The sequence below is a fragment of the Podarcis vaucheri genome (assembly GCF_965113315.1).
Source record: "Podarcis vaucheri genome assembly, chromosome: 1".
Lineage (NCBI taxonomy): Eukaryota > Metazoa > Chordata > Lepidosauria > Squamata > Lacertidae > Podarcis > Podarcis vaucheri.
Genome location: NC_138759.1, coordinates 122,628,150 through 122,646,648, shown reverse-complemented (window position 1 = coordinate 122,646,648; position 18,499 = coordinate 122,628,150). Strand labels below are relative to the sequence as shown.

The 18,499-nt window shown below is 45.1% G+C and overlaps 1 protein-coding gene across 6 annotated transcripts in view; it reads right to left on the bottom strand.

The window, feature by feature from the left end:
• The window catches only part of GULP1 (GULP PTB domain containing engulfment adaptor 1), a 170,422-nt gene extending 155,894 nt beyond the window's left edge, over nucleotides 1–14,528 (bottom strand). For 2 of the 6 annotated variants that reach the window (XM_082205673.1, XM_082205672.1), the window contains exon 1: nucleotides 14,418–14,527. The gene's annotated coding sequence lies outside the window, so the exon portion shown is untranslated. Of the gene's footprint in view, nucleotides 1–14,417 lie in introns of all 6 variants that reach the window. The other 4 variants (XM_082205671.1, XM_082205669.1, XM_082205675.1 and 1 more) reach the window with 4 other exon arrangements.
• Between the last annotated feature and the right edge of the window lie 3,971 nt (nucleotides 14,529–18,499).

Genomic DNA, 18,499 nt, shown 5'->3' with positions numbered 1-18,499 from the left:
AGGGCTGGGGCACCTCAAAGGCAGGGCAAACAGAGTGGCCCCACTGCCCTTTAATCAATTGAAGCTTAATAAAATGAATGAAAGGGATCATGCCTCTTACATTATATCTCCCCTCCACACACACATACAAGAGCTAAAGTTTAGAATGACTGGGCTGTCAAAGACAGGCTGACATTTAGGGTGTGGGTTTTCTACAGCTACAGAGACTTCTCAATCTTATTAAGCATTCTGAAGATCAAACTGACCTCAGCAAATATAGCCTTTAAATAACACACATCCACTCACCCTTTCTCTCAACTGCCTTGAGCTGTTATGTCTGTAAGGCTAGTTAACATCCCTCTGGCTCTGCAAAGTTTCTGTTTATGAATGTTCAGTATGGGAGTCTACCAGACAAAGCAGCCAGATGCAGAAAGAAGACAAATGTGAAATGTTAAGTTAAGAGGACAAAGTTATCAAATAAACCACCATTATAAAAAGAGATAAAGATTCACATGAGGCAAGAGTAACAAATTATTTTTAGGGATAGCCACAGAACCTGTGTGTGTGTGTGTGTGTGTGTGAGAGAGAGAGAGAGAGAGAGAGGGAGGGAGGGAGGGAGGGAGGGAGCAATTCTACAAATTGCAAGAGATCACACGGAGTGATCACAAAAGTCACTTGGCAGCCCACCTACTCCTTATCTAGGGAAAGCAACAGGACAGAAAGTAAATTGGCAGCAAAAACAACCCCAGTCACTATTCTAGAAACGTTGGACATCCTGCCAGCCTAGCTGACTCCAGAGGTGCTGAAGTTTAAAGAACATGCAGTTTTCTCTGCACAGAGAAAAATTACAAATCCCTTAATTTTACCAGGAAATGGAACTTCTAAGCATCATTTCAACTTTCTATTGTGGTATCTGAGTAGTAGAATTTCATTTTCTCATACACTTCAGGTGGGCTGCCAAAATCTTTTTATTTTGCCAACTTTTAAAATGTGCATTAAAGTTCTGCCTTCCTGTTTTTATGTTGAACTATCCTGCCCTGTCCTTGTTTTTATTATATAAAGCTGACTTTGGTATGCTGGGCAGGTTTTTATTGGGCTTTATGTTTCTGTGGAATTATTTTGTAAGCTGCTTGGAGAACAAAAGGTATGTTTTTAGATAAATGAATAGGTTACCCTACCTACCTGCCCTATTACTCTCAGCTATGCCCCTTGCAGAGGTAAAATGTGAGTCAGGGAAGCAAAAGGGAAAGGAAGGGGGTCAAATTTGCAAGCCATTTTTGAGGATCAATCCTGACTTCTTAGGGCCGAACTAGACCTTATGGAACCATTCTCGTATGTTTAAACTTGAAACTGCGCCAGCGAGTAAGAGTAAGTAATGAAGGTCTGGTTTTAAAAGCGGGGAGATGCTTGAGGAAGATGTGTAGATCTCTCACACACATGGCTTATCTCCCTGAAGCTTCTCTCTCCAAGTGCTTTTATCCTCAGTCAAACCCTGATAGTGGAAGTGACTTTGGCTGTGGAAAAAAACATTTTGAGAGATAGGATGCAGGGAGTAAACCACAGGAGGCAAAGTGGTTCTATATATTTCTAATCCATGCTCTCCCTTTGCTTTAAAAATTGGACCCACCAGCAGGGCTGGGAAATACCTGGTGGTTTTCAACATACATCACCAGTGATATATCACCAGTTCAACATCATGATATACCGATATACAGTGGTACCTCAGAAGTCTAACGGAATCTGTTCTGTAAGCCCATTCAACTTCCAAAACATTCAGAAACCAAGGCACAGCTTCTGATTGGTTGCAGGAAGCTCCTGCAGCCAATCAGAAGCCACGGAGGACGTTGGGTTCTAAAGAACGTTTGCAAACCAGAACACTCACTTCCAGGTTTGCGGTGCTTGGGAGTCAAAACGTTCGACTCACAAGGTGTTCGGGATCCAAGGTACGACTGTATCAAGATGTCTGAAATAAGAACGGAGCTATGTAGAAACACTGGCTGGCTTCACGGTTTCCCCCACATTGTGATTTCTGCATAGCACACACGCGCGCACGCACACACACCATGATTCATGATACATTGCCAGGTCAAATATAATGAAACCAACATCATGCTATGGACTAGAGCATAGTGCTTATAATGACAAGGTTACAAGCTCGATTCCCGTATGGGACAGCTGTATATTCCTGTATTGCAGAGTTCTGAAACGCAGCCCTACCACACATCATGATTCGCAATATATTGCCAGGTCAAAAATTATGAGATCTGTATCATGATATGGACTTCAAGCTGGTTTGGGGCAATATATCGCCCAGACCTACCCACCAGCCATTTCTTCCTATATAATTGAGGCAATCTCCTACTGAAATACTATGAAACAGCTGCAGTGACCTCTAGCGTGGCCTTCTGCCAAACCAGAGCAGAGGTAGCTAATACTGTGCCGCTCATATGCTGCTGGACAAGTCATACCATCCCTGAGCATTGGCCACGTTGGCTGGATCTGGTGCCATCTACAATGGATTGCCTCTATGCCAAGTGGACGAGAGTTGGAGTCCAACAACATCTGGAGGGTATCTCATTGACTAACCCTGAGCTAGAGAGTGGTGGGTGTTGAAAACACATGTACAGATATACAGATATAATAACTTGCTAACTGTTGAATGTCTGATAGCTTCTTCGGATTTCGCAAGAGCCATCTTTTAATGTTGTGCCTCCAGAGTCTATATATTTTCCAAGTCTCTTCTGTTTTGTTGATTTTCTCTCTGCGAGACACTAACATCTCCAGAGGAATCTTTATTATTTCCTTTCTTCCTAATGTAGATGCAAGCCACTAGTGGAAAGCAATATCAATAAGCTGCATTATTTAAAACTACAATTTTATTTAAACTACCTCCTGAAACATTCCACTAGGGTGGATCTCACTCAGCCCTTGAAATGGCAATGCTTTAAAGAAAATTATATGGTGCTTAGAAATGTAAAGGCCCAAAAACACAGGAGAAGGAAGCCGGGGGGGGGGGAGTCCCACAAGGCTTGATAGGAAAACCTTAGAACAGGAGGGGAGGGAGAAAGGAATATTTCATTAAATGTGTTCCTTTTCAACATGCTCAATGGAATTGTTTTGTGATACAGGGACGTTCAGCTATCAGCCTGATTCATCAAGGGTCAAGACCAAATTCTCCTCTCTCCACCCCCACCTCTATTTGCAAGTGATAGAAACGAAGGTGCAATTAAATGGTCAAAGGAGTGATTACCATGTGCTGTGACTTCTTTTCACCCACTTTCCCCCAAAAAACCTTCCTGACATTGGCTGCAGCAACAGTAAAACTCCTCTAGAGCATGGGTAGGCAAACTAAGGCCTGGGGGCCGGGGCCGGCCAAATCGCCTTCTAAATCCGGCCCACGGACAGTCCAGGAATCAGTGTGTTTTTAAATGAGTAGGGTGTGTCCTTTTATTTAAAATGCATCTCTGGGTTATTTGTGGAGCCTGCCTGGTGTTTTTACATGAGTAGAATGTGTGCTTTTATTTAAAATGCATCTCTGGTTTATTTGTGGGGCATAGGAATTCATTCATTATTATTTTTTTCAAAAAAACAGTGGATGCTCGGGTTGTGAATGTGATCAGTGCGGGAGGCACGTTCACAACCTGCAGTGCCACATCTGTGCACGTGCGGGTTGTGATTCGGTGCTTTTGCGCATGCGCAAAGCGTGATTTAGTGCTTCTGCGCATGCACGAGCACCAAAACCTGGAAGTACTTCCAGGTTCGGCGTGGTGCGCAACCCTGAAAATGCACAACCTGAAGCGTCTGTAACCCAAGGTATGACTGTATAGTCCAGCCCCCCACAAAGGTCTGAGGGACAGTAGACCAGCCCCCTGCTGAAAAACTTTGCTGACCCCTGGCTCTAGAAGCTACCAGCCAGCAATGCCCCTGGAATAGAGACTGTGGCGTCACTCTAGCAACATTTGTGGGGGAAGGAATGGCAGCTGCTAAAAGGTGCTCCACTGCAGCAGCAAACTGCTCTCAATTTCTGGGTACCCCTTTCATCCGTCCTTCACTCAGAAGTCAAGATGAAAGTTCAAGTAACTTTCACAAAAGTGTCAACAGACTCTTTATAAGTCTAAATAGCATTACCTCCCTTCGTTTTCATCACAATCACTTTTTTACTTGCTTTTTGCCTTTCATAAAGGTAATATTTAAGTATCCCTTAGGGTGCAACACCAAGTGTGCTTGTAACCACTGAATGACTAAAAACTAAAAAGATGCATAATTCTGCATAAATATGCACACTATTTTGTGTTATTACCTATAAGATATTTCATGTTCTCCCAGATTGTTACTGGAGATGGAGGTTGTTATTCAGTCATGCATTTTTCTCTCACCCACCTTCTATGGAAGTTTCAAGGTTATTAGACAATTTTATATCCTCAACCATGTTTCACAGTGACATTGTGTTGTGGGTAGAAGTCAGCATTTTTTTAACTTGCAATGCTGTTTAACCTGCACAGCTTGTAGAATTATGGACAGTAGCAGTTTAGATTTCAAGCAAAGTGTCACTATTTTGCCTTACTTCCCCACTGATGGTGTACTATGTGCAAGGAGCATGCAAAATGTGGCACCTTCCCTGCCATCTGAAATGACAGAGTCCATTATTTCACCACCTAACTTTGCATGATGTACAGATTGGCTCTCAGGGTTTCTTCCCCATTATTTAGGCAGCTCAGAGGTCATTCTAACACGCTGCAATGCTGATGAATTTGATCAATAAGCACAGGCAGCATATTATGGTATTTAAGATTTTTTTAAAAAAGTGGTGTGACCCCAATGTTTATCTGAAATTAAGCACTACTTCAGCACCGTTTCAGAATCTTTAAAGTGTTAGGTAATTATCCTTGACATTATCACACACTTCAGCTTCTGTGGAAAACCTTCCACTCATTGTCACATAATTAACAGGACACTATGAGAATAGATGGCATTTTGGAGGAGCAAATCATCAATGGCAAACACGTTTAAAAAATAACCCAGCAAGACAATATCTACAAAAATACAATGCCAACATGCCAGAGACCATGTAATATCTGTCCTTCCTTGTCCCATGGGACCTGCCCACCACCCACAACGGGGCAAACGTGCCACCCAAACCACTCACATCCTGAGAACACAGTGCTGTCCACTCTATAGATTCAGAATCAATATGATTCTTGACATTGGGATTGAAGGTCATGGTAACTTGGGCTGTCTGCAGTTTAGATACTTTGTCATCCTAAAATATCTGCCTGTTCCAAGCAATTAAAAGTTGTGCACCTATTTTAACCCACGGCTCAGTACTGTATGTGTAGTTTTGGTTCTCACATCACAATGATGCCCTTGCACCACCCCACACTATGCTGAAGGCACAATAAGTCTGGTAGTTGCTCTTTCTATTCAGTCTCTAGATTCGTGTTGTTTTTCAGGTATATTCTCTGACTTCAATTTGCTGGGGAAAGTCTGACTATGTGAACAAAACCTTTCTGAAAGTCAAAGGTAAATTAAAACAAATTCTAAACCTGCTGTTTTTAAACCAACCTTTTAGAATTCTAGGGACCTCCTGATATTTGCACAACGGGGTATCATTGCAAAGTGCATTGTCTGAAGCCAGCAGAAGTTGAATAAGTAAACTAACAACAGTCTATCTGAAATAAATTGAGGAACACCTGATCTGGAAATACAAATAAAATGTGCTTCTAGGATGAATGACAGATAAAAAACAAAGCTGTGTCCCTCTGAACCTTCACATCATGCACGGTAATATTGTGATTTATTAGCAGGGTTGGCACATTGCAATCACATACCGCAACCATATAGCAGAAGCAGCTAGTGCTGCCAATTAACTACAATTACTGTATGGCACAGAGAGATAAGAGTATTAGTATCAAAATGAGCTTTTAAGAAGTGCTTCGTCTACTCTTTGTACAACAGGTACCACTGGATGCATTGCAGAATTAAAATATTAATGCTGAAGTTTGTAACTTTTTTCTTCATGAGCTTCCTTGTGCTTAAAGTTATAAGCAGAAGACGACGACAATGGGCACCATCTCCTAAACCATGCAGGTGTAAAACAGATTATTGAATCACAGAACTGTAGAGTTGGAAGGGACCCTTACCATCATCTAGTCCAACCACCTACAATACAGGAATATGCAGTTGCCCCATACAGGGACCAAACCTGTGGCCTTGGTGTTACCAGCACCACACTCTAAGTTGGAGCCTCCTAACAGAGGGTCCATGTTGCATGTGGCCCTGGAACTCTCCCCAACCGGCTTGGAGGCGGGTGGTGCCATGATCATGCCACTGGCCTTTAGCCAATCAGTAACTTGACATGGGCTGGGGGGTACTGAATCGGGGACCTCCTCTTGCTTCATGCTGCCAAACACCCATCTACCCACTCATTAGTTAGGTCATGTCTGGCCTTGCTTTGGACTTCGGTTGGTTGCCTGTTTTGGAATGGGGGTCGGGTAGGAATTTTTCCCAATGTGGCAGATTGGCAGTGGCCACTTGGTTTTTGCCTACCTCTTAGCAATCATCACACCTTTGTAAGGTTTGGCGGTTAGGCATTTGTTTTAGGGGGATGCGGGGAGGGGAGGTGCGGCCATCACCTGCCCTTCCATTTGATAGGGTATTCCGTTAAAGGAATCCGGGGTCTGGATCTTGTCCAAAGCCCGGGGAGGGGCTAGGGCCATGCCAGAATGCCGGGAACCCCAGGGGTGCATTGATGGAGCTCCCTCTGCTGGTAGTTTACCCTTGTAGGCTCCCTGCTGGGTGAGCAGGAGCCAGTATAGACATTAGATACCAATGCCTAAGCCAATACCAGTCACACTTGTGTATTCAATAAAGTTGTGGCCTAAATTTGCCCATTAACCTTTAAACTAAAATTCTGTCTCCACTGTGTCTTATTTCCATGGGGTGGTTTTCAGGACGCGCAACCTACTAAGCTATCCGGGAAGCACTGCTGTTGGCTTGACCTCCTTCACTGCCTCTGCTCCTTTAACTATTATATAGACATTATGAGTCCTTTTCCATTAACTTAATTGACAGTTCATTTTAATCATCTAAGACTTTGGCAGATTTTTTTTAAAAAAAAAAAAAACCAACACAACAAGGTGTTGTTGCTTGGATGTTACAGAAAATATACTTTCCGCCAAATCTGCCCCAAAACAACCATCAAGGATTGTTTTTATTTTGAAAACTAGTATTTTATATTCAGAACAAGCCACCATTCCCAGTCACAAAAATGCTTATTCATTTCTAAATATAGTGTTTTTTTTACCAGGTTGGAGGTGCCAGAGAGGCCAAGGCGTGTGAAAAAACACACACAAAAATAGACACAAAAATAACAAAACTCAGATTCATCGAGCAGAAGGGAAGTAAACATTTCATGTGTGCTAGAGGATACTATGGTTGATTATTGGTGCTTTGGGACTTATTGAGCTCCTGCTGTCTTCTGCAGTGCCTCATAGGTGAATTTTATTCCTGACATGTTATGGATGCATTATATTCTAGCTAAAGTAAAGTCCAGAAATACCTTATACCACTGATACCTTAGCTATTGTAGGTGCTCTGTTCTGTTCTTTATCTAACTTCAAAATATCCTTTCAAATGAGAAGAACACTGTTCTTAATGCAAGCACAACATATATGGCAATGCAATGTTTGCTGTTTGGTTTGCAATCCATTTTCTAAAAATCTGCATTTTCTTTCCCAAGACTGCAGCTGTGCTTCTCCATGAATTTTAGATAATGGGTGATATCCAGCTGTGACCGCCCACTTAAACAACAGCCATTCTACTAGCAGGCACTCTTGTTCTTAGTGTGGCACAACGCCCACATCTAATGGGTGTCTTGTACCTGAAATATACCGGTATACTGTGCAACTTCCTGATCAGGAATAGCGAGTGTGGATTATGCAGGCCTCAACTACCATCATCTGTAACCATTGACCATGCAGTCTGGGATGGACAGAGTTGTACTCCAGACGTGAAGGGTACCATGTTGACTACTTCTGTCCTAGCACAACTGCTCCAATAATTATTATTATACTAGGTGTTTGTTTGTCATGTGTGTTACTACAGTGGTACCTCGGTTTAAGAACAGCCCTGTTTATGAACTATTCAGTTCAAGAACTCCACAAAACTGGAAGTAGTGTCCCGGTTTGCGAACTTTACCTCAGTCTAAGAATGGAATCCGAAAAGTGGAAGGGCACCAGCGGCGGGAAGGCTCATTACGGAAAGCGTGCCTCGGTTTAAGAACAGTTTTGGTTTAAGAACAGACTACAGGAATGGATCAAGTTCATAAACCGAGGTACCACTGTACTTGAATAAAGTCAACTTCCAATGGTAGATTTGATCTCACTGTACAACTCCTAGATTTCTTCCATGTATTGTTGCAGCCACTTTCAACTCCATCAGCATTCAAAACAGTCCAGTCCCACTGATAACTGAAAATCATAAATATATTGCTGGGGGTGGGGAACAGTTATCGAAAATCAACTCTAGTTCCCCTTTGGCAAGACAGTTGGAGAAATGACGGTAGTCACATCAGTAGTAGCCTTAAATAAGAGTGCATAAGACTGGAGTGGCTGGGTTTATTTTTATACATTTAGCTTTAGTAGTTAACAACTAACTATGAAATGGAGAAAGGGGTCTGTGCTCCACGCAATTCACAAGACCTATGAAGATGACCATGAGAAGTAATCACTCTTAATGCACCTACAACACAACCTTCAAAATTATACAAATGTTTCTGTTGTTGAGGGAAATTTCTTTAAGGAAACCTGAGAGCTACTAAATCCCGTGTATCCCATTGATTAACAAATGCATATATAAGCAACACACACACAAGTCACTACTTTTCCTTATTCCTTACCTTGATGCACTATTTTGTTGGGGCTAAATACATACAAGGAACTACTAATCCTGAAGTATAACAAAGTAAATGTAACTTTATTAAGTGTAAAACAAATGCTTTATTTGCTCATTACAAATGAACTTTAAAGGGGTTTTGCCTGATCAAAATGTACATCCCTGCCAAAAAAGAGACACTTTGACAAATAACAAGAAAACATTCAATCGTGTAGCATCTTTTGTATCAAATTGTATCATTTTGTTTATATCAAACTGTATCAATTTGATTATATCAAACTGTATCAATTTGACTGTATCAAATTATATCAAACAGTAATTGTAAACACAATGTTCAAACAAAATAGAATAGAACTGAGTTATAACCAACGTGCATACAGTGGTACCTCGGGTTAAGAACTTAATTCATTCTGGAGGTCCGTTCTTAACCTGAAACTGTTCTTAACCTGAGGTACCACTTTAGCTAACGGGGCCTCCCGCTGCCGCCACTGTGAGATTTCTGTTCTCACCCTGAAGCAAAGTTCTTAACCCAAGGTACTATTTCTGGGTTAGCAGAATCTGTAACCTGAAGTGTCTGTAACCTGAAGCGTCTGTAACCAGAGGTACCACTGTACTTTAGTAGACAGCAGTTTGCCAGGACCACCAGCCAGCCCTCGAGTTATGAAGGGTACAAATTGTGTACCTGTGACCAGTCAATGAAGGCAAACAGAGAAATCCTGGTCACTCTGGAAAATGCAGGGGTGATAGAGAAAAAGTCAGCCCACAGTGGACTAAATAAAACAACACCTGGTAGCCACAACCCAATGAAACGATTGGGCCTTGCTGCGTGCCAATGGCAATATGATGTGCAGTGTTATATTCATGCAGAACCACCTACCACCTCTACTTTCTTCTTTAAAATAGAGCATTATGTCATAGCGCTCAAGACAGGGAATAACCCTCTCCCCCCAAATCTCTTGTCTGGCTGATAATGAAAGATTTTTCTTCAATGGCCTCAGTGCCTGGCTGCTGCTGCTGCTAGCTAGAGCTCCCCCCCCCCCCCCGTGCTTGGATGAGGGCTCCAAATAGATTAGGTAGGTGGAATGTCACCGACAAAAGAAATACACCTTAAACAAAAATCTACTGACTGCTTCTTTAATACAGTAGTACCTCGGGTTACATACGCTTCAGGTTACATATGCTTCAGGTTACACTCTGCTAACCCAGAAATAATACCTCGGGTTAAGAACTTTGCTTCAGGATGAGAACAGAAATTGCACTGCAGCGGCGCGGCCCCATTAGCTAAAGTGGTGCTTCAGGTTAAAAACACTTTCAGGTTAAGAAAGGATCTCTGGAACAAATTAAGTACGTAACCAGAGGTACCACTGTACCTGGTACTATCTGGGTGCCTGTTTACTGTCTCAGGGCCCCAGTTTCAGCCTGTGGGAAGACTCTGATTCAAACAGTGCAACAGGAACCTCGATTCAAGGGAGAGCTCTCAGCACCCCCTTCTACACTGCCTTGGCTTGAGGGTGTGGTAATCCTATTGTCTTCAACGTCTAAGGATGAGCCTCCTGAAGCATCTGTTGCTCCACCACCACAGATGAGCATGCAATTGCAGAATTTGCCGCAGGCCCTTTAAAGATGGCTTACTGCTCAAGTCTCCAATGGCTGATACATCTTCCCCATCTGGCCAGCAGGGTCCACAGGGAGCTGCCCTAGGTCCTGATCTGCTTTAATGTGTACTGGAAGAGACCCAGGAATTATTACCACTTTTGCTGCAGGCCCTAAGCCCCAGCAGAGCAGGATGCCTACCCACTGTCTCTCGTTCAGCTTGCAAACATGTACCGTATTTTTCGCTCTATAACACGCACCAGACCATAGCACGCACGTAGTTTTTAGAGGAGGAAAACAAGAAAAAAGGTATTCTAAACGAAATAGTGGATATATGATTTTTGTGGTTCATGCTGTGGCCACAGACATGTGATCTGACAATGAGTTTGGAGTAGCCCAATGCAAAAATCCTGAGGATCCATGTGGATCCATGCTTTGTAACCACGGAGGAAGGAAGGAAGGGGAACCATGGATCCTCTGCTCACGACTGCAGCAGATTCCCCCCCCCCGCCACCCGCAGGCATTCGCTCCATAACACACACAGACATTTCCCCTTACTTTCTAGGAGGAAAAAAGTGAGTGTTATGGTGCAAAAAATACGGTAAATAAAACGGGTGTTATAAAAAAAAGGTTGATACCATCACCAAGCTTCGCCTTTCACAGAGAAGTTGCAAAAGCATCAGATAGATCATTGTTAAAACACTTCTAATTATTAAAAACCTGCTGAAACATATGTATGTTAAATACCAGTTTTCTCCATAGTGCAAACTAAAGACACATCAGCTACTCCTACGATATGCTAACTTCTTGGTTATTTCAGTATAGTGCACTCACTGGAACAACTGCTAGAAACAGAGCTCTGTACTCAAAGGAAGTTTCCTCCAGTTATGAGATACGTGTGGCACAAGCAACAGTGGCTGCTTGTCTCATTTGTGAACTTCTCAGAGGCAATGTGCTACGTTTGTTGGGAACAGTAGGGTGAGCTACAGGGACCGTTTCTTCATAACAGCAAGGCAATATTGCTCTCTTTAAGGGCATCGCATTGAGACAAAAGTTTCAAATTTCTATTAGAGCAACAGAAGGGGGGAAACGATAAAAGACAAAGAGATCGTTATGAATATAGATGTTTTCCCTTCCTTCTCCAGTTTTAACATTTAGGCAGAGGAAAGCTTAATGAATGTCAAAACTTTCAAGACTGCAATTAACCTTCTTTGTTCTGACCGACTTTCATCCCTTGCATGAAAATGAGTTTTACATTGACTTTTGTATGTTCATTTATCACTAGATTGAGCTGGGGTGACATTAGGAAATATATGCTATTGACTGAGTTGAAGAAATGTCACAGAAGCTTAATTCTTCAATGTTTTAACTTTGCCCCTCTTCTACAACTCTGGAACCCAGAGCTCAAGGTTTGTTTAAGGTTGCCATATCTTCGAAAGTGAAAATCAGGACAGAGTTGTGGGGTTTTGCAGGGGAGGGCGGACCAAAGTTGCTGCTTTTTTAGTAAAAGCTACAAGAATTATTGAGTTTGGGACCTTTTTTTAAAGGCATTTTTTGGCACGATTTAACCCCCATTGCCGGTTTTCCAGGACATTTGCCTGATTTCCAGGACCCCATTTCCAGGGGCAAATTCCAGGGCATGTCCTAGAAAATCAGGACATATGGCAGCCCTAGGTTTGTTACTTCAGCGCTTCTCAAATGAGAAACTAATGCTGATCCCCCCCCCACAAGTCCTGTGTCTTATGGAATTAAGTCACATGCAGTGCTTTTGTCTGTATATGCACAGAAGGTTGACTTTGCAAAACTATCCCTGTGTTCATTAGTCCCAGCAGTGGTGTCAGTTTTGTTCTCAAGACACTGAGCACATTGGCTGAGCCAGCAGAAGATGGTCACTGTGGGACAACAAAAAGCAAATATCTTTTTCTTTAATTCTCAAACCACTCATCATACCCTTTCGTATCTTCAGAATTCAAGAAACCCTTTTTTCCCTTCACATTTCGTTTTCCGATGTGCTCATTTGTTGCTATATTTGACAGTAGCTTTTAGGCTACAATCATAAAGACACTTACTAGAGAGATTCGCTGAATTTAGAGGTTTATTATTCATCAGAAAGCTTGCCTAGGATTGCTACTGTATGTGCGACATTTAAAAATGCAGATTGAGGAGGTGCACAGACACAGACACACCCCACATCTTCCCCTGTAAGACAATAAAGGATTTTAAAAATGCATTCTAGTCAACAGAGCATAATGCCCGTTCTTCCCACACGACTATACCATCGAAAAGGGGACCGGCAGACGGCAAGCTACACATGTCAATACTGCAACACTGCATGTGAAGTTTTACCGAACTTAAAGGGGCAAGTGGCTACAGATCCGCAGCCTGAATCATATCAAATCACCCTCGATCGTCAGAAACATGCATGAGGCAAACAGTTTGCACCAAAAAGCGCGAATACTTTCTGTACTTTGAAGCATCTTCCTGCCTTGGCGTCTCTTTCCATAAGCATTGCGTGCTACACCGGTTTCCTTTTCTAACCCCTCCAAAGCCTTGTTCCCAAGCAGATCCCTCCCCGGCGGGGGGTGGGGAGAATCCACCTGATTGGCACTTGCTGACACTCACTCTATCCCTGGATCGCAGCCTGCGGCACAAGTATTTTTTATATATATATTAAAAAAACCACAACTGCAGCCTTAGATAATTACTACCTACCCCGCAGACCTCTCTTATAAACAAACAGGCAGGGAAAGCCGCCGCGCGTTTCGCAAGCGGCCGGGCAGAGGCGCAGCTCCACCCGAGCCAAGCGCGATCCACAAAGCGCTTAAGCAGAGCACCCCCAAAAAGTCGGTGACGGGACCGAGCTCAGCCTGCAAGCACACGGTCACCCCGTTTACACCCGAAGACGGTGGGGGGGGGGAGGGTTCACACAGAAGTCCGACTTCGAAGCAAAGCCAAGGATCAGTGGCGTAGCGTGGGTTGTCAGCACCCGGGGCAAGGCAAGTAATTTGCGCCCCCTAACCCGTGGATTTGCGCCCCCTAACCCCCAAATGTTGCGCCCGGCCCCCCCTGCACCCCCCACGCTACGCCACTGCCAAGGATCGCAACCTTTACACAGGAGCGAAGATCTCGCTGCAAAAAAAAACAAAAACAAAAACCAACCAACCCGCTGCAGAGATGGAGGAACCGGGGAGCAACTCGACTACAATAACGGGCCGGGAGGGGGGGGCAGGTAAGCCCCGCCCCGCAGAACCGATCACGTGACTCGGTGCGCGATTCTGATGGCAATGCCCATCAACTTGAGATGGGGGGGTGGAATCAAGTGTTTTCTAGGGGGGGGGCTGGGACCCTAGGACAGTGGCGTAGCGTGGGTTGTCAGCACCCGGGACAAGGCAAGTAATTTGCGCCCCCCCTAACCCTAACCCCCAAATGTTGCGCCGGGTGCGGCCGGGCCCCCCCTGCACCCCCCACGCTACCCCACTGCCCTAGGAGTTGGAGAGCGGAGCCAAAGTGCAGCGGGAACTTTTTGGGTTCGCGCCGGCCGGAGAAGGCGACGCCTTCCCTACCCGCCCCCCCCCCCCGGCACGGTCTGTTTCCTCACGGCAGAAGAAATGCTGCAAAAGCCGGCGGGAGGGGGCGGCTGGAGAAGTTCCACAGCCCAGCGGGACTCCGCTGAGAGCCGAGGGAAGGGGCGCTTCCTCCCGCCTCCCTCCAACTCGCCCTTCCCAAAAGTTCCGGGGGAGGCGGGGAGGGGGCTGGCGGTGTGAGGGAGGGGGGGGAAACCGCCGCCTCCGCCGCCGCCGCCTGGTCTTCCCGCCAAGCGCCTTCTCCTCCTCAGCCAGCGTCGCCCAGAGGCCCCCGCGCCGCGTTCCACAGGCTTCCCTCTCCGCCCAAGGGAAGCCAGCCGCTGCCGGGCAAGCTCTCGTCTCCGAGCGAAAGCGAAGTCGAAGGAGAACCCACCCCCTCGCCGAAGCGCGTCGTCGTCCTCCTCTCACGGCTAAAAAGGAATCCCAGCGCGTCCTCTCAAGTTCGCCTCTCCATCCGCACAGAGTTCCGGCGAGTTCTCCTCCCCTCAGGGAGCGCTGGGGCGGCTGCTGCCGCTGCTCCTTGCTCGCTCTCCCTTTCTCTGGAGGAGGGAGCGCGGCTGAGGCTCGACGCCACGAAACTTCGCCCGAAAGAGAGAGAGAGAGAGGGGAGCGCAGCCGGCGAAGTGGAGGAGGCGCACGCGCGGCAGGGGGAAAGCGCCTCAGCCAGTCGCCTCAGCGGCAGGCGGCCGGCCAGCCTCCTTGGCTTCAAGCGCGGAGCCTCCGCGGCGGAGGGGGAAAAGTTTCGTGACGTCACGCGGCGGGCCGGGGGCCGGCGCGCTTCCCCGCCTCGCCTCGCTCCCCTCCCTCCCGCTCCGCAGCGCTTCGGCCGGCGTGGCGCACGCTCGCTCGCCGCCGGGCTCCCCTCGGCCTGAGGCGGGAGGGCGGCGGAGGGGAGCGGCCGGCCGCGCCGGCGGCCTCTGGGCTTTGCGCGCTCGCCGCCTTCTCCTCCCACCGCCGCCTCTTTTTCTTAGATCTTGGCGGGAAACTCCTGAAAGGCGAACTTTACGACCGGGGGTTTCCCCAGTAACTTTTTATTTTATTTCATTTTTTTTTTAAAAAAGCACCTCCTGTTTCTATTCCCCCCCCCAAATATTTTTTATTGGTTTTCACAACATTATAAACAAACACATAAGACAAACATAAATCATAGCCTTATTGAAAATTACACTTATTAACATTGTTAAGTGACTTCCTCGCTTCCCCTTGGTTGAATTTCATTGCATATCCTTTTAACGGTTTTCCAAATCACAGTTCTTCTAAGCTTTAACTTAAACATTAACATCCTTAGATCTTCACATTAAGAAATTAAACATATTAATTTGTCACTTAACATAAATAAAATCCTAAGCCAATTAAGTATCTGCAAGCTGTTTTCAGTTAATTTAACTTAACATATTTAACAAAGTAATCATTAAATTTAATCCACTCTTCCTGATACTCCTCCTCCTTCTGGTCGCAGACTCTTCTGGTTAGGTCGGCTATTTCCGAAAAATCCTGTAAAAAAGCACCTCCTGTTTCTAAGTCAATAAGCAAGCCTCTTCTTTTTTCAATTTTTTTTATTGATTTTTCAAAAAAACAACAACAAACAACATAAATCTCCACCGTATTTAAACCAAACTTAGTAACATTGTTAAGTGACTTCCTAGTATCCCCCTGGTTGAATTTCAGTGTATATCCTTTTAACGGTTTCCCAAAACCAATATTCTTATAAATCACTTAACATCTTTCTTTCCTTCCAATTCAGCATTAAACATATTAATTCATCACATTGCATATTAAAATCCTAAGCCTGTCTAGTATTTGCAAGCTTTTCCAGTTAATTTAACTTAACATATTTGTCTAAATAGTCTTTAAATTTCGTCCATTCTTCCTGATAGTCCTCCTCCTTCTGGTCCTGGATTCTTCCAGTCAGATAAGCAAGCCTCTTCAACGATGGGGCAGCTAAGGAAGGGCTGCCGCGTTTCAAAAAGTAAAAGCCAAGACAATTGTGTCTGCATACTTGCAAATAACTGATCGGGTGAATCAGTGGTGTAGCGTGGGGGGTGCAGGGGGGGCCGGCTGCACCGGGTGCAACATCTGGGGTTAGGGTTAGGGGCGCAAATCCATGGGTTAGGGGGCACAAATCCACGGGTTAGGGGGCGCAAATTACTTGCCTTGCCCCGGGTGCTGACAACCCACGCTACGCCACTGGGGTGAATAGAATAAAGTAAAGGTCAGAAAGCAGAGGTTTCTGAAAGGCAGTTACCCCAATGCACTTCTTTGGTTATGCCAACACAGTAGAGGACCAAAGTGAAGTTTTACCAAGAGCATCATGGAAACCTTAGGCCTCTGGCACCAAGCAATCAACAAATATATCAGATCTGTAAGCCTCTGGTACCATTTCAGTAGTAGCAGCCAATTAGAGAAAGAAGCACTGATTTTGCATGCAGTCGTGCACATTCTGGGGGGATTACAAAAGAGCAGATTTTTCTTCTTTTTTTAGAAAATACCCACCGTCCTCCTGCATGTTTGTCTGTTTTTTTAAAAAAATGTGATTTTTTCCAATTGACTTGTTTAAGTGTCGCCTTCCAGACATTTCTCCCCCCCCCCCCGGACACCGTCTTTGAAATCCTGCCGGTGTCCGGATAAACCCGGACATGTTGCAGCTCTGACGCTGGACGCAATCTGGATAAAGGAATAGGATTTTGAGGCACCGCAGATCTCAAGGCGTGTTTGAACTTGCCCATTGGAATCCAAGTTTGATTGGACTTGGATGGCGTGCTTAAAGGTTTCCTAGTTTCTGATTTTTCACATTCTTCACTGTTAACGGAGAAATCTGAGGGCTGCCTTGGACAAAAAACAAGGGCACCAGCCAGGAATACCAGAGCAAAACAACAGTCAATAGGTTTGGTCTTTATTGAAGACTGTCGTGACAGGATTCCCACCTGCCACAAGGTGGAACAAGATGGAAGCCCCGAACAAAAGAGAACCCAAACTTTTATTAGCTGGTAATCCCCATGTTACACTCTCCCCCAACTACATCACTAATAGTCATGGTTACATCATGAAAGGAGAGGTCTGGTGGCAGAAATCTGAGCATCCTGGACCCTGCCCCATGGTTCCCCTTGCCCTCCAGCAAACACCCATCAAGTGTAACAAAAGAGATATTTACATTTCCCTGTTTCCCAGCCAAGTTAATCACACTCTTTTGTCTTCATCTGGGTTTGTTATTTCTGGAATGGCTACCTGTCTGGAGCTCAGGTATCAGGATGCCAGGGATTATGACTCAGGCAGAGGGGCTACTGAGTAGCTGAGCTCACATGTCTATATGAATTTCTGAAGTTTCCCCAGTGAGTCAGTACATAGATACATTTATCAGCGAATTGTTACATTTGGTATTGTGCAGCAGAGGCCCTTTGAATAGATAGGAAGAAACTGTGATGAAGTGTTTTGTGGGGACAAGTCACAAAAGTGATTGTGCTGATTTTGGTAGTGGGCTGCATGTGCGTGATATCTGCTGGAGGGGCAACCCTTCCCCCATACATAAATTCTTGAAACACCACCATCCATGGATCATCAGAGGCAGAACAGGACTCAATTCTTACCTTTGAGGACTGTCTCTTTACAACCAGCTTTTTATCTCATAGAATTGTAGAGTTGGAAGGGACCCTGAGGCTCATCCCGTCTAACCCTCTGCAATGCAGGAATATGCAGCTGTCTCAAATGGGGATCAAACTTGCAACCTTGGCGTTTATCAGCACCATGCTCTAACCAACTGAGCTATCCCTGTTTCACAAGATAGCCCACCTTCCCCACCCCCAAGGAGCTCAAGGTGAAATGCCTCCTTATTTAACCCCCACAACAACCCTGCGAGGGCCATAGCTTTCCCACGCCTGCTCCATGAATTCAGTAGGGCTCCCAAATTAACATCCGTGCAGCAGCGTCCTCCTTCATGTTTGTTCTGAAGTCCGTCTTTCCGAGAAGTAAAGAAATGTGTCTCATTACGACTGTGTTGGAGGAAGGTGCACACCTCCAGAACCATACCTAGGTGATCTTGTGCCCCTGGAAGAACCGTCCAGATGACACCCCCTAGCCATGGACAAATTAGCTCTACTTTCTGCCTCTCCTCCAACCCCCCACCCCTTCCAACAATTCAATTCACCCTCTATTTAAAACCATTTCTTATGAGGCAATAATCAATATTTATATTTATGGACGTATTTTTAGCTGATTTTGCACACACACTCCATCACTTGCGCCCCTGGTGGGGGCCCACCTCACCGCCCCCTAGCTACGGCCCTGCACACCTCAACCCATGAACAGGAGCGTTTAAACAGGCACCCGAAAGCAGGCTATAGATTGATAGCCTGACCTTGGGTTTGATGGATGGGAATGTGCAAAAGTGTGGTCAGATAAAAGTGTCAAGCTAAAGGAACCTTATTGTGGGCACTGATGTGACTGTGCACAAATAT